A 15,082-nucleotide genomic window follows, 5' to 3' on the forward strand; every position below is an offset into this window, starting at 1 on the left:
ACTCAAGCTTTAAGCCCCACCAGTTGCTGGAAGTCATAAAATTTGGTCCCACTCACTTTCTAAGCTAATTGCTAGGGAGATTCAATCTCCCCATGTGCCCCTGTGTGTTAGTCTCTCTCATCCTTCTCTGTGAACATGGCTCCCTCCTCACCATAGTGGCCATTGTCCATTTCTCTCCCAAACTATGTCTCTGCACTTCCTACCTTCTTCTGTTTGGCTTCTTCTCAAGACCTTTAGTTGGAGGAGTTCATTTTCAGTCTTCAGGTCAATTTCTGGGGTATTGAGGCAAATGGCAAGTGTCATACAGTGCCGGGGAGATTGTACATTGTGACCAAATATTTAAAGTACATTTTAGCAAACACATGTTGTTTGTTTTTACTATGTTCAATTAACCAACATATAGTGCATCGTTAGTTTCTGATGTAGTGTCCAATGATTCATTAGTTGCATATAACATGTGCTTATCACAACATGGTGCCCTCCTTAATACCCATCACCCGGTTACCCCATCCTCCCACCCCCCTCCCTTCTGTAACCCTCAGTTTGTTTCCCGGAGTCCAGAGTCTCTCACTCTGATTTGTCTCCCTCTCTGATTTCTTCCCATTCAGGGGAGGTGGGTGGGATGATGAATGAAATAGGTGACAGGGATCAAGAGAACACTCATTTTGTAATATACAATATAGTGGCAAATCACTATACTGTGTACCTGAAACTAATATAATACTGTATGTTAACCATACTGGAATTAAAATAAAAATAAGGAGCACCTGGGTGGCTCAGTGGGTTAAAGCCTCTGCCTTCAGCTCAGGTCATGATCCCAGGGTCCTGGGATTGAGCCCCTCATCGGGCTTTCTGCTCAGTGGGAAGCCTGCTTCCCCCTGTCTCTCTGCCTGACTCTCTGCCTACTTGTGATCTCTGTCTGTCAAATAAATAAAATCTTTTTTAAAAAATTACATTAAATTAAATTAAAATTAAAAAGCATAGTGTCTTATCATGGATTATCCAAGTGGGCTCAAAATTCAACCACATATATCTTCATAAGAGAGGGAGGAGGAGTTTACAAACAGACACAAAGGGGATGGCCATGTGAACATGGAGCAGAGAGAGATGCAGCCACAAGCCAAGGAACGCTAATAGGCTCCAGAAACTGGAAGAGGCAAGGAGGAGATTGTCTCCCAGAGCCTCCAGATGGTGTGTGGCCCAGCCAACACCTTGATTTTGGACTCTTGGCCCTTAGAATTGACAGAAAAGATGGTGTTTTTAGAAGCCATCCAATTTGTAAGCATTTATCATGGCAACCTTAGGAAACAACTACGTTTATCCTTATACGACTTTATGGATTCTTTCTTTGCTATATGAATTTTATATCTCTTTGGAGTTGACTCTATGGAGTTTCCCATTAAGATACTGTCTGACAGGGGCACCTGGGTGGTTCAGTTGGTTAAGCCTCTGCCTTTGGCTCAGGTCATGATCCCAGGGTCTTGGGATCAAGCCCTGCATCAGGCTCTCTGCTCCATGGGGAGCCTGCTTCCTCCTCTCTCTCTCTGCCTGCTTGTGATCTGTCTGTCAAATAAATAAATAAATAAAATCTTTAAAAAAAAAAAAGATACTGTCTGATAGAGAAACATAAGATGATGAACCCATGAAGGAAATCAAGAGTTAGCAGTGTTATTTTCTAGCATTATATAATACTTACCCACAGGTATGCGGTTTTCCTGCATTAATGACCACTGATGGCCAGAAGATGCTCGAGAACATTCTGAGAACATTCTACAGTCAAAAGTTTTCCCTTTGAGTTGATTCTTACAAAGGAGAATCAAGTCATGCACCCCGAGAATAAATGCACAGGACTCAGGTTGGTCATTTATTTCTGCTTTATTCCATAAGACACAGCCAATGGTGATTTTGGAGGAGGTCTTCCATCATAGGTGATCGTGGCGATGATGGTTTACCACTTATTCTAGGTATAGAAGCTGGAGAAGGAGGAACAACTCCTCAGGGTAGAGATGGCGTGGGTAGAGATGGTGGTGGGCATGGCCCTCTATCTGCCTGTAAATGTGGTGGAAAAGCTCCTGAAATTTAAGGGCAACCTGAAGGACCATGCTTCTATAACATAAAGAATCCAATGTCTAAGTGCTGGCAATCAAATATATAGCAAATAATTCATAACAGTAGACATTTGTTTTCTTACACATTCAAGGTGATAAAAGCATTTTATCATGCTTTTTGATACTTATTACCATTCAAGGACATAAGGCAAAAGACTTCTATGGACATTTGACCAGCATTTTAAGCTCTACACAATGACTGCATCTGCTAACACTAATGCTAGAAGAGTTGGCACCCCCATCAAAAGCTCTGTGAAACAGTACCCCCAAATGATGCAAAATTAGGTTTCATGATGAGCAAATACAAAGAGGAATCAATCTCCACAGCTTGAGTCTGTTAGACTAGTTGGTTCGAATATGGATAATTAATATAAGGTCTCAAAATAGGGATGATCCCTATAAGGTCTTGGTTTGTTCCCCTTGGGAGCCATTAGCTTTAAACAGTCTGTCCCACAGCTGTCTTCTAACAATGTCAGTTATAGCCATTTGCATAGTAATAAGCTTATCAGAGTTTTTACACCTATTATCTCTTTTGATCCTCATTATAACTTTGTACCATGTGTAGGGGAAGTTTCATTTCACTTCTTGTGGATGCAGAAACTGAGACTGTCAAGATTTAAGGGACTGAACAATGTTCGTGCCATTAGTGCAAAACATGATTAGGACTTGACTGCAGTTCCTCACACACCTAATTCAGCTCCCTTCTTTCCTTCCTCCCTTCCTTTCTTTTTTTCCTTTGTTTTTAAAGATTTATTTATTTATTTGAGGAACAGCAGAGGGAGAGAATCTCAAGCAGAGTCCCCACCAAGCGTGGAGCCCCATGCGGGACTTGATCTCGCAACCCATGAGATCACAACCTGAGCTGAAAACCAAGAGCTGGACGCTTAACTGACTGTGCCCCCCAGGAGCCCCCCAGCTCCCTTTCCATGAGGCTACCTCCTCATGAATGCATGTCATCTGTCATGAGCTGAGGATAAATCCTCAGGGGTGAAAAAAGAGAGAGTAACTGACTTCTCAGAGATGTGAAAAGGGAAAGAGGATCAGAAAAATAAATATTGTGGAAAATTATAAAATATTACAATGAAACAGAATGAATCTGGGAAAAGGCTGCTAGATTGGGCCATTTGGAGTTCAGTGGCAACTTTCAACGTAAGTTTTTAGTAGAATGGCAAAAAGACAAATTTAAAAAACAATCAGCTAGTGAGCATTTCCTCTGTTAAGATGCAATCTTCAGGTTCTGGATATTCCCTCCAAACGTAAGATGACCTGGAGGAGTTCAGTGCAGTTTAAGACACTGGTGCCCGAGTCTCTTCTACATATGAATATGTTTCACTGTCTTAGGAAATCAAACCTGAAGAGTTATGTAGATGAAAATATTAATTCGCTAGGAAGTCTGCTTCTGGTCCCATATTCCTTCCATCTAACAAAATAATTTCCTGCCATAGAACTCGCCATGACATGACACAGTATGGTCAAGTTTTGTTACCTGGGTTCCCTGTTGCCAGCATTCTGTTCCAGGTTGATTGATCTTTTTTTTCTTATTTTGCATCTTGGTTTAAACTTCTTTCCGGGCTCTGAATTCTTCATTTACCTGCAATGATCACCAGCATAAATGTACACTTAATCATATAGTGTCAAACACTATTATGTATGAAATACATTACAGCATTACATTTCAGATCCACAGTCATGATTATTTTCACGACAATTAAGGACTCATGTGGGGGTGTGGCTAGTATTGCTGGTGGTAGTGGGTGTAGTGGAAGGAATGAAGAAAAAGGTCTCCAACCAAAAGCAAACTAGCTCATTTTCACTTGTGGAAAAGAGAAGTTCTGCATGATTTATCACGGACATCTTTACTGTTTTAATTGTTTTAGCCATCCTTATTTGAGTCCTGGAAAATGTCCCATAAGGTCTGATCCAAAACTTTTCCAGTCCATTTAAATTTCAAACCAACCTAAGAGCCTTCATGGGCAGATGACAACCTTCCCAGAAGATCGGAGGACCTCCAGTGTGAGATCGTTTAACTTGGCTATTATCCATGTTAAGATTTCTCTGAATCCACACTCTCATCTCCCCTCCTTGAAGCTATCTTCTCCAAGTGGTTTTTTTCCCCCCTCCCATGCTTGGTGCCTATATAAGCACACTGTACACAATTTCCTTTTTTATGTAAATGGTTCATTTGTATATTTTCAGAAAGGCGCTCAATCGTTCTGCTTGTAATTTAAATTGGTTTAACAGTGTGTAACCACACATAAAGTCAGAGTCACAGGGATGCCCTGTGGCTCAGCCTGTTGGGCATCTGCCTCTGGCCTGGGTCATGATCCCAGCCAGGGTCCGGGGATCGAGTACCACACTGGGCTTCTTGCTTGGCAGAGAGCCCACTTATCCCTCTGCCTGTTGCTCCCCCTTCTTGTGCTCTTTCTCTGACAAATAAATAAAATCTGACAAATTTCTCTAAAAAAATAAATAAAATTAAAAAATAAAAGTAAAATAAATTTTATTTATTTATTTGAGAGAGAGAGAGTGAGAACACGAGCAGAGGGAGTGGGAGAGGGAGAAGCAGGCAGGGAGCCTGATGCAGGGCTTGATCCCAGGACCCTTGAATCATGACCTGAGCCAAAGGCAGAAGCTTAACTGACTAAGCCACCTAGGTTCCCCTAAATAAAATCTTAAAAAAAAAAAATAGAATCACACAAATCTGAAACATGTAAACTGGGAGGGGCCTTATTAATTCACTAATCTTATTCTCTCCTGTTAATGAAGGAGAAATGAAAATCTGAGGAGAGTAAGTGACTTACTTGAAGCCACAGCCTTTAATAACAAAGCTGAGACTTCTTAGGACTTCCTGTAATTACTTTATCTTGCCACTTTAAATGACTCAGAACAAGAGAAGCCATGCAGGGAGCCACTGGAAGAACATACATACTTTCATTTTAATTTTAAACATTGGTGATGAGAATAAATCACCAAGCACTGAAATTTAGTTTTCTTAAAATTATTTTTCAGTGCTGTTTTTAACACATGTGTTTTTAAAAGCTGTGACGGGGGTGCCTGGGTGGTTCAATGGGTTAAACTTTTGCCTTCAGCTCAGGTCATGATCTCACAGTCCTGGGATTAAGGCCTGCATGGCCCCGCCTGCTCAGCGGGGAGCCTGCTTCCCCGCCCCCCCCCAACTTGTGATCTCTCTTTCTGTGTCAAATAAATAAATAAAATCTTAAAAAAAAAAAAAAAAAAAAAAGCTGTGATGGGAAGCCTGGGTGGCTCAGTGGGTTAACCTTCTGACTTTGGCTCAGGTCATGATCTCAGGGTCCTGGGATCGAGCTTTCCATTGGACTCTGCTCAACCAGAAGCCTGCTTCCCACTCTTTCTCTCTCTTTTTCTCTCTGCTGCTCTGCCTACTTGTGATCTCTTTCTCTGTCAAAAAAATAAATAAAATATTTTAAAGAATAAAAAGTGAAATAAAAAATAAGAGCTGTGACAGATAGGGGTGTCTGGCTGAGTCAGTAGACCATGTGACTCTTGGTCTCAGGGTTGTGAGTTTGTGCCCCACTTTGGGTATAGAGATTCCTGAAAAAAATCTTACAGAAAAGCTGTGAGAGTTCATCATCATTTACTTCTTTCTTAAGGTACCCGGTGACAATGCCAGCCCCAAATTAAGCTGATTCTAAGGCTCTCTTTTTATTTATTTATTTATTTTTAAAGATTTTTTTAAAAAATTTTTTTGTTTGACAGACAATGATCACAAGTAGACAGAGAGGCAGGCAGAGAGACAGGCAATGTCGAGTATATATTTTTAAAAATTAAAAAAAATTTTTTTTTTTAAAGAACCTAACTGTAGTTATGCTTTCATAACTAGATTTAGGAATCTAGATTTAAATAACATTAACATAGTAATCAACCTGGCATTTGTTCAGCAACAATTATATAAGTCATTCACATGGGAAGAAAAGGCAAATTCAAATTACAGCAAGTCTACATGAAATAGCACTATCACAATTTTTTAAAGATTTTATTTATTTATGTATTTATTCATTTAGAATGCAAGCAGGGGGAGAGATGGAGGGAGAGAGAATCTTAGGCATGGAGCTGGACGCAGGACTTGATCTCAAGACCCCAAGAGCATGACCTGAGCCAAAATCAAGAGTCAGTTGCTTAACTGACTGAACCACCGGCACGTCCTAAAATTTTTAAATTAAATACTTCAAGGAAACCAAGTTAGGTCACTCCAAGCAGGGAAAGGAGGAGAGATATACCATTTTGTTGTTATCCAGAAGAGTGACCTTAGAGACCATGGCAGAGAGAATGAGGTTTCTAGCTTGCAATTCTACAAAGAACCCCCTATTGAAAGGAAGTGAAACCTGAAGGAATGCAGTGCAGCTTCGCCACAAAACAGGGCACATACCACACACACAGCCGACATCCCGGGAGCGCCTGGTTCTGGTGAGTGGAGGACACTGCACTCTAGGGCACTGCAGGACCTGTACTTGGCAAGGCTATTACCTTCTAGATCAGGAAATGTCGCGGATTTTCCTGATACATAGAAACGGACAAACTGAAGACACAGTATGTCCCAAATGAAAGAACAGGACAAAATCACGGCAAAAATGCTACATGAAATGGAATGAGAAATTCAGATACATAAAAGCTGAAGGGAGTTCATTACCATTAAGTATGTCCTGCAAGAAGTGCATGATGAACTCCTTTAGGTTGAAATAAAAGGGTTCTAGACGGGAACTCGAACCCACATGAAGATCTAAAGTTCTCCCATAAGGCTTTTCAGAAACCCCAAATCCTGGAAACAATTCGAATGTCTAGCAACAGGTGAATAGTAGGTAAATAAAATATATCCATACGAAGAAATACTCAATAATAAAAATGAATGAACCATTGATGAGGATACACAATGGATAAATCTTGAAAGTACTGTGCTATGTAGAAGGAGCCAGAAACAAAAGGACTATTGATCTACTATTCCATGTATATGACTTAAAAAAAAAAGACAGAGCTGTATGGACAGAAATTAGATCAGCGGTTGCCAAGGTCAGGAAATAGAATGAGATCACAGACTACAAAGGAACCTGAGAAGACTTTCTGGAGTCACAGTAATATTCTACATGACTGAATACTTTTGTCAAAACTTGTATAATTCTGTACACGTTGAAAAGTGAATTTTACAATAGGTAAATTACACCTCAAAAGAAATGAAGGTATACGAAATGAAAGTTCATGCCAAGACCCACACACATAGCTTTATTTATAATGGCCCAAAGCTAGAAATACTCCCACTGTCTATGAACATGTCTATACAATGGAACACCACTCACAATAACTATTCTGAGTTTCAAAGGCCAAGAAAAACAAGAGTGCACACTCTACGATTTCATTTATATAAAACTCCAGAAAATTTAAAATTTTGTATCATGGTATACAGATCAACGGCTTTTAGGCGATAGTAGGGACAGGGCTGTGTAAGGGGAGGATGACAGAGGGTAATTTCAGGGGACAGTGAATATGTTCCTTATGTTGATTTGGTGATGTTATTACATGAACATATATACCAAAATTTATTCAAATTTTTATTTAATTTATTATTTATAATTTCTAATCATAAAGCTTTGTATTAAAGCTTCGTATTTCATGGTTGGTAAGATTGTATCATATATTTCTTTTTTTTTTTTTTAAGATTTCATTTATTGGGGCACCTGGGTGGCTCAGTGGGCTAATGCCTCTGCCTTCTGCTCACGTCATGATCCCAGAGTCCTGGGATGGAGCCTGGATGGGATTAGGCTCCCTGCTTCCTCCTCTCTCTCTGCCTGCCTCTGCCTGCTTGTGATCTCTGTCTGTCAAATAAATAAAGATCTTATTTATTTATTTGACAAAGAGAGAGATCACAAGTAGGCAGAGAGTAAGGCAGAGGGGGAGGGGGAAGCAGGCTCTCCACTAAGCAAAGAACCTGATGCTGGGCTCCATCCCAGGACTGAGCCACCCAGGTGCCCCTGTATCATGTATTTCTTTAAGCACTTGCCATTTAACAAATGTTTTACTTGTTTACAGTTTCCCTACCATGCTACAAAAAGAAAAAAAAAAAAAAACAACCCAAAGGTTTCTTTAAAGTTCCTGAAATAACTGCAAATTTGTCTATGTATGTGTACATGTGTATTTCAATTTTTTTATTGAAGTATAATTGACATATGATGTTATATTAGTCTCAGGTGTACAACATATTCATTATACAACCCTATACATTACTCAGTGCTTACCATAAGTATAGTCACTGTCACTATACAACATTAATATAATATTATTAACTACATTTTCTATGCTGTACCTTTTTTTAAAGATTTTATTTTATTTTTTTGGAAAGATTTTATTTGACAGGGAGAGAGACAGTAAGAGAGGAAACACAAGCAGGGGGAGTGGGAGAGGCAGGCTTCCTGCTGAGCAAGGAGCCTGATGCAAGGCTCCATCCCAGGACCCCAGGATCATGACCTGAGCCAAAGGCAGACACATAATGACTGAGCCACCCAGGGGCCCCTAAAGATTTTCTTTATTTGACAGCAGAGTGAGAGAGAGAACACACTAGTGGGGGGAGGGGCGAAGGAAGAGGGAGAAGCAGGCAGGTAGCCTAACATGGGGCTTGGTTACAGGACCCTGGGACCATGATCATGACCTGAGCAGAAGGCGACACTTAACCGATGGAGCCACCCAAGTGGTCCTATGCTGTACTTTTCATCTCTATGACCCATTTAGAAACTGGAAGCCTGTGTCTTTTTATCCCCTTTTTTTCTATTTTGCCTATCCCATCATCCACCTCCCCTCTGGCAACTGCCTGTTTGTTCTCTGTATTTAAGAGTCTATTTTTTTGGGCGCCTGGGTGGCTCAGTTGGTTAAGCAACTGCCTTCAGCTCAGGTCATGATCCTGGAGTCCTGGGATCGAGTCCTGCATCAGGCTCCCAGCTCCACAGGGAGTCTGCTTCTCCCTCTGACCTTCTTCTCGCTCATACTCTCCCCTCACTGTCTCTCTCTCTCAAATAAATAAAATATTTTTTTTAAAAAGAGTCTATTTTTTAATTATTTGTGGGTTTTTTGGTTCCACATAGAAGTGAAATCATATGATATTTGTCTTTCCCTGACTTATTTCACTTAGCATAATACCTTCTAGGTCCATCCAAGTTATTGCAAACAGCAAGCTTTCATTCTTTTTTTATGGCTGAGTAATATTCCAGTGGTGTGTGTGTGTGTGTGTGTGTGTGTGCGCACGCACACACAGATACCACATATTCCTTATCTATTAATCTACTGAGGGACACTTAGGTTGCTTCCATATTTTGGCTACTCTAAATAAAGCTGCAACAAACATAGGGGTGCATATATCCTTTGGAATTAGGGTTTTCATTCTCCTTGGGTAAATATCCAGTAGTTGAATGGTAGTGGAATGACTAGATCATATGGTATTTCTATGTTTAATTTTTTGAGGAACCTCTACACTATTTTCCATAGTGGTTGTACCAACATACATTCCCTCCAACAATGTACAAGGGTTTCTTTCCCCTTTTCTCTACATCCTTGCTAACACTTACGATTTGTTGTCTTTTTGATTTTAGCTACTCAGACAGGCATGAGATATCTCCTGGTGGTTTTGATTTGCATTTCCCTCATGATTAGTGACTGCTTCACCAAAATAAAAAGCTTCTACACAGAAAAGGAAGCCATTAACAAAACCAAGACGCAACCTACTGAATGGGAGAAGATATTTACAAATAATATAGCCAATAAGGGGTTAATATCCAAAATGTATTAAAAAAAACTTACATAACTCAACACAGGAAAAAGAAAATGAACAATCTACTTAAACAAATAGACTATTGACCTCAATAGACATTTTTCCAAAGGAAATATACAGATGACCAAAAGTCCCATTAAAGATGCCCAACATGCATGTACTTTAAAATTAATTTCCACAGTTTACATCAGTGTCCTGGAAAGGTCCATGACCACGCATTTTTAAGAATTCTTCATTTAACTGCCCCACATATTAGTTGAAGATTAAAACCTGAAGAAGTAAAGAGATTTGTTCAAAATCAGAGCTGGCAGGTTGAGGAGCTCACGGGGGGTGGGGGTGGGGGGATTTGGGTCCTGCCTCCCCCCCCTCCCCACATGCTCTCCTCTGTCCCTGCTCCAGCTGCGGGTTCACAGAGCTTAGGAACTGACACACGGTACATGAAGCCAGTGTCTGTGGAACCCTGACCGCTCAGCATGTCAGCAGGAGAGACTGCCCAGGGTATGGTCCGTAGGAGGTGACAAACCTGAACCACCATTAGAAAACAGTCTCTTAGGACTCCTTGATCAGACTTGTAGAACGAGGGGGACCTGGGTGACTCAGCGGATTAAGCGTCTGCCTTTGGCTGAGGTTGTGATCCTGGGGTCCTGGGATGGAGCCCTGCATAGGGCTCCCTGCTCAGCGGGGAGTCTGCTTCTCCCCCTGCCCCTTCCCCCTCCTTGTGCTCTCTTGCTGACTCACTCTCTCAAACAAATCAATCTTTTAAAAACTTGTATAACATTCTAAATCACCTACATGTGTGTTACTGTTAAAATCACAGAATATATCATCATCATAAGCTACTCCTCTCTCGCTATTACTGTGAGCCTGCCCTGTGTCACAGACTAAAAGAAGAACATAGAATTGACATTCACAAGGGTAGCTTTCGTCTTAGAAAGAAATGACAAGCGAGTTCATGCTCCAGCAGACTACATTTCACAGGGGAAGTCAGCTTCATCCTTTTGATCCCATAGAAGATGACAGAAGCTCTTTTCCTCAGCAGTCCAGGGAAACAAACAGGATCACCTCAAATCTTCCCTACTTCTCAGGTTAAGGCAAGTATGATCAGGCTACTCTGACACCTTTAGAAGGCCTCAAGTTACTGAAAGAACACTGCCTTTCTTTGTCCAACCTTGGGCACTAAAAACCGAGCTATAATATTAACTAAAGTCTGATGTACACCTGATTTCTCCAAGACGTCCATGGCATCAGGTTAAACTGGATTAAAACATTTTTTCCAGAAAGTCACGCTTGTAAATATCAAGGGAATAAAACACAAGGTACAATTTACGTTCCATGCCTATCAGGTGCATGAAATCAGCTCTGGTCGAATCACGGCCTCTTCTGGGCTGAGTTTGGAACTTACCAGATGGGTTAATAGTTCCATTCTCCCAGGCTCTTGATCTCTCACGATCATCATAACGAACCATTAGAGAGACTGAAGGTACATGGACATGGTGCTAACCAGATATGAACAGAGGAATTTCAGTGAGAGGCCGACTTTGACAAAGGAGCATATGTGCAGGACAGCACAGCATCGGAATACAACTGAGCGAACTTACTTACCTATCAGAAGTGTGGGGGCAGCGTCTGTTCCTGGTCTAACCTTGAACTCCGGGGTCCACAGCACGCACTGTAGATCACACTCTTTGGTTTTCTTCTAAAACTGTGACCTGAAAAGGAAAGAAAGGATTTTTGATTACCCTTGCCATGGATACAAATCAACTTCTCTAAGTAAAGATTCTGCATGAAAAAGAGGAAAATATACCAGTCTTTTACTAGCCCTATAACAGAAACCCTTCCAGTCACCACACACCCGTGGGAGAAATAAGTCCGGACCTAGAGATGCTCTGGGCTTTATACCCTGCAAGCCCTTTGTGATGTCATCCACTGTGACCATTTCATGACTTCACACTGTAGTTTGCTTGGATTCAGTGGCCAAAGATACTGATCAGCCCCTCTGCTTATCCCTGAGGTTAATGAAATAAATATCCTGTTAGCCCCATATCCACAGATACAGAAATGTTTCCCACTCACTATTTAATGATTCCAGTGAGGGATGAATATCCTGGCAATAGGAGGGGACAGTTTGGATTTTGTACAGCACTGTCACACTAGTAGCTGTGAACAGTCTATATAAAACTGGACTGAGGGACGCCTGGGTGGCTTAGTCGGTTAAGCATCTGCCTTTGGCTCAGGTCATGATCCCAGTGTCCTGGGATCAAGTCCCGCATCAGGCTCCCTGCTCCGTGGGGAGTCTGCTTCTCCCTCTGCCTGCCACTCTGCCTGCCTGTGCTCTCTCTCTCTCTCTCTCTCTCACTCTAACAAATAAATAAAATAAAATGTTTATTAAAAAAAAAACAACCCAAACATTTGTCTAAGGAGCTCCCGAGGCCCATGAGTAAGCTCAGCTATTTGGTTAGTAAACAATGGACTGTGAAAATACATTGGCTGATGTTTTTTTCATTGACTAATGCAATCCTTGCTCCATTACTTTTGAAAAGAAAACATCTTCATGACTACGGATGTGTTTCGAGGGAGAACTGAAGTCACCCCTGCCCACACCTGCATTGTCCCCTCAAGACCACCTGCTGTCTGGCTGCTCCCAGCCTTGCCCAGGCTCTGATGTCGCCTTAGGGTGGGGACCAGCTTGACTTGCAAACCTCCAAACACTGTTGTGTCTTGACATTAAGAAAGGGAAGGTCTATATACTCCAGTTCCTTTCTCAGCCCCAAGTCAGGACCATTCAGAGCTGGGGCTGATTTGCTCCCGTTTTGCCTCTGCTCAGGTCATTAAGAATTAGCTCACTTCAGCACCCTAGCTCCTGGCCTCTGGTATAGCCACTTCCAGCCACGAGAACTTGGTACAGAGCTGCCTGAAACCAGTGCCTGATTGATTTAAATCCCAACCAGGGATGTTTCCTGGGGAAGTTGGCTATAAAGACTACATGTGTTGGAATATGGCTTAGACCATGATGGATTTCCATCTTTACTATTCTTTTCAATATTTTTCAATTTTTAAGAAGATTTTATTTATTTGAGAAAGAGAGGGGGAGAACAAAATGTGGGGGTGGGGGAGGCAGAGGAAGAGAGAGAAGTCAGCCAGGTGCCCCTACATCTTTACTATTCTTGGTCAATGTCCCCTACTGACTACTTAAATTGTAAATTAGGTATTTCCCCCCCACAAATTCTTAGGATCTTCGTGAGTGAAAACAGTAGGCACTCTTGATCCATCTACTGGCACTATTATGTCCCAGGAAAAACAACAGGGAAGCGAAGGGACATCCACACCCCTTCAGTAGGACAGTTCCGTGATCATAACTACTTTTTGAGGGACACTTCTGGTCACTTTGAATGCTAGGAACCCTTGACATTACCCTGAGCAGGACACTGTGCGGGAGAGGGGGTCAGAAGGGCTTGGATTATGGTAATGGGTTTTTCTTCTTCATGCCCCAAGAATTCCCCCTTGGAGTGTCTCTTAACCCACTGGAGCCAATTTGGATTGTAAGATTGATTGACTGATTTTTTAAGATTTTAATTATCTACTTGACAGAGAGAGACAGCAAGAGAGGGAACACAAGCAGGGGGAGTGGGAGAGGGAGAAGCAGGCTTCACACTGAGCAGGGAGCCCGATGTAGGGCTTGATCCCAAGACCCTGGGATCATGACCCGAGCTGAAGGCAGACGCTTAACAACTGAGCCACTCAGGGGCCCAGGATTGCAAGATTTAAAGAAGAGAGGACATCTTCTGCAATAACGCATGGCCTCAGTACTCCTTAGTAGATGAGGCAAAAATGGTCCATGAATGTGTCCTTAACCTTCAGTTCTATTTCTGTCGAGAGATCCTGTACAGGCCTCCCTCTTTCTCCTGAGTTACTCCTCTCCTCTTTGTTTGCTTCTTTTATGTGTCAGATCTGGAATACCTCTTGAAAGGATTGAATGAATGGAGTCTGACGCTTGTTGAGTCGGGGAGGTTTTCTCCCTCATTCATTTCCCGGGTTAATGGCTATGACCACTGGAGCCGATGGTCTGGCTAGTCCAGCTCAGGATGGGACTTAACCCAAGCAGCTGCTGAAACTCTTTTTCATCTAGGGGAGGTTCTCTGTCTTCTCTGGGCTGGCCTGGACTGCCTAGTCTCCATTTTTGTTGGTGGAAATAAAACCCATCTGCTCCTCTGTCTGAGCTGACCAGCTTTAGGACTGGGAGTCCTCTTTCTTCTGTCCGGGGTTGTGGCTGCTGGAGGCACCTCAGCTCTTCTGCAAAGCCTCCCCCACACCCCCTACCAGCCCCTACCGGCCCCGCTGCCCCCCGCCCCCCCCCACCCCCGCAGTTTCAGCACCAAGGTCAGTGGAGCTTGTGAAACCCTCGGTCATCATTGGTACCTGCTAACAAAGACCGTAGAGCACCAATCCCTGGACTTGAACCGTCCTCTTCAGATTTCCCCACAGGTAAAAAGTGACAGTGGGGCACAAATGGCTTGACTTTTAGTTGCCCCAGGTGCAACATATTCAGTATTTAAGCCAATTTAAGTTTGTTAGTTTAATTAAGGTAAGTGCGTCTTTAGAGTTACCAGCATTAAACAGAAAACTTTTATTCTAACAAGGTTTAGTGATGGTCAAATAAGCTCATGTCATCGCGGTTCAAATTTGCCAGCAAAGGGACGCCTGGGTGGCTCAGTCAGTTAAGCATCTGCCTTTGGTTCAGGTCATAATCCTGGGGTCCTGCGATCATGTCCTGTGTGGGACTCCTTGCTTGGGGAGCCTGCTTCTCCCTCTCCCCCCATCCCCACTTGTGCGTGCTCTCTCTCTCTCTCTCTCAAATAAATAGATGAAGTTTTTAAAAATGATGGCTAATTTTGTCTGTCTCAAAGTTTTCATGGCTATATGTTAAAAAAAGAGCAAAAACCAAGTAGATTGAATAAATAAAACAGTTGAAATGAATGGATTTTTAAAGTACACTGGTATAAAATTCAAATTCTGCATTCCTCTCTGTTAAAAAGTCCAAGTTGTCTTGGATGGTTGGTCTGCTATCCATAAGAAAATGTAAATAAAGTTTTTTTTGTCTCTTTTCTTTATCTGTGCAGAAAACCAGGGTGTCTATATTTTGTCTTTATTTGGTTTTTCATTATTTGAGAAAGTTAAAACTGCTCAAGGT

At 42.0% G+C, this 15,082-nt stretch overlaps 1 long non-coding RNA gene across 1 annotated transcript; it reads right to left on the reverse strand.

The window, feature by feature from the left end:
• Positions 1–1,862: 1,862 nt before the first annotated feature.
• LOC101673480 lies at positions 1,863–11,785 on the reverse strand. Its single transcript, XR_001177109.1, has 4 exons — positions 11,699–11,785; positions 11,497–11,603; positions 3,595–3,699; positions 1,863–2,049 (listed from the first exon to the last, which is right to left on the reverse strand). It is a non-coding gene; the product is annotated as an uncharacterized LOC101673480 (long non-coding RNA).
• Between the last annotated feature and the right edge of the window lie 3,297 nt (positions 11,786–15,082).

This window comes from Mustela putorius, unplaced genomic scaffold, assembly GCF_011764305.1.
Source record: "Mustela putorius furo isolate JIRA1106 unplaced genomic scaffold, ASM1176430v1.1 tig00003901_pilon_pilon_pilon, whole genome shotgun sequence".
In the NCBI taxonomy this organism is placed as follows: domain Eukaryota; kingdom Metazoa; phylum Chordata; class Mammalia; order Carnivora; family Mustelidae; genus Mustela; species Mustela putorius.